This window comes from Halichoeres trimaculatus, unplaced genomic scaffold, assembly GCF_033239565.1.
Source record: "Halichoeres trimaculatus isolate MK-OKI-2021-1 unplaced genomic scaffold, fHalTri1.1 fHalTri1_scaffold_6, whole genome shotgun sequence".
Lineage (NCBI taxonomy): Eukaryota > Metazoa > Chordata > Actinopteri > Labriformes > Labridae > Halichoeres > Halichoeres trimaculatus.
The window spans coordinates 22,475,276-22,476,520 of NW_027437184.1; positions in this window are offsets into that span (position 1 = coordinate 22,475,276).

The window sequence follows — 1,245 nt, forward strand, 5'->3', positions numbered from 1 at the left end:
CGGCCAGAAAACAAGTGATAATCTTCCTCAAACTTTTATTAGACCTGACAGAGGAATAGTACTTTTTCTGATGGATTCAACTCTTGAATTTAGTTTGTTAATACTGCAAAGTCATCAGAGGAAACTTTTAGAAAAGCCCACCCCTGGATTATTTTTTTTCCGATCTGTTACATTTATTTAACTGGAGAAAGAGATGGGGGAAGGATTTACTTCTATAATTTAACTTTGTGCTACAAAAAAAAAAAAGGTACAGAGACATTGTGACACTTGAATTTGATGGAAGTTACACCCATCGGCATTATACCTGCCTTTCTGCCCAATTTTCATACAACACATAGAAGCTTTCTCCAGGTCTGTTTGCAGGAAACCAGTCAGTGGGTTGCTGGGAAATAAGTTGGGTATATGGCGACAGACAGGACAAGACTGGGCAAACACGTTAAAAACACCACACAATATGGACCAGACCAAACACTTATTACAGTACTTTGACTTTCAATCACAACCTCCCATGATGCTGCTGGCATAGTATGAAAAAGGAGCAAGCATTCAAACACGTATTGAAAATAGTAACGCTTTAATAAAGAGCGATTTTACAAGACTGCAATGTCTAGCTAGCTAGGTGATAACTGGCATTGACATCCATGGTGTTTTACAAAGATGCAGTTATAGTAACTGGGTTTGAAGTTTGATGGGTTACTTGCAAGTTGCACTTCTGCATGCGAGGCAGCCTTCAAACAGTTACAGACCCTACATTGTAAAACAGTTGATTATGAATGTCAATGAATGTTCATGTCAAGAGGTAAGTAAAAAATCTCATGGAGAAATTTCCTCAACATTTTCCAAACACACCGGTAAGTGAGAGTTCACACAATGGTCATGCTTTTACCGGGCACACAAGCCAATAAAAAGACGACACTTAATCATGCAAAAAAGACAGTTTTTTGTCTTGAAACGTAAAAGAACAAAAATCCTTCTGAGTTCTGATATCATCCATCCATAGTGACCTTGAATAAGAAGAAGCTGCGCGTTGATGATGACTTTGGTGCAAAAAAATGTTCCTGTTTCGAAGAGGACAGACCCTGTCCTGTCCACTTCCTCGATGAAGACACTCTTGGTATAGACCAGTTGTGATAGTTTACCCTTGCCCCCCCTCCCCCATTCCCACACACAATTCCCACCCACTCCCTCCTCTAGGTGGACAAAAACATTACAAACATCAAATCAACCCACCCGCCCATCCCTGGA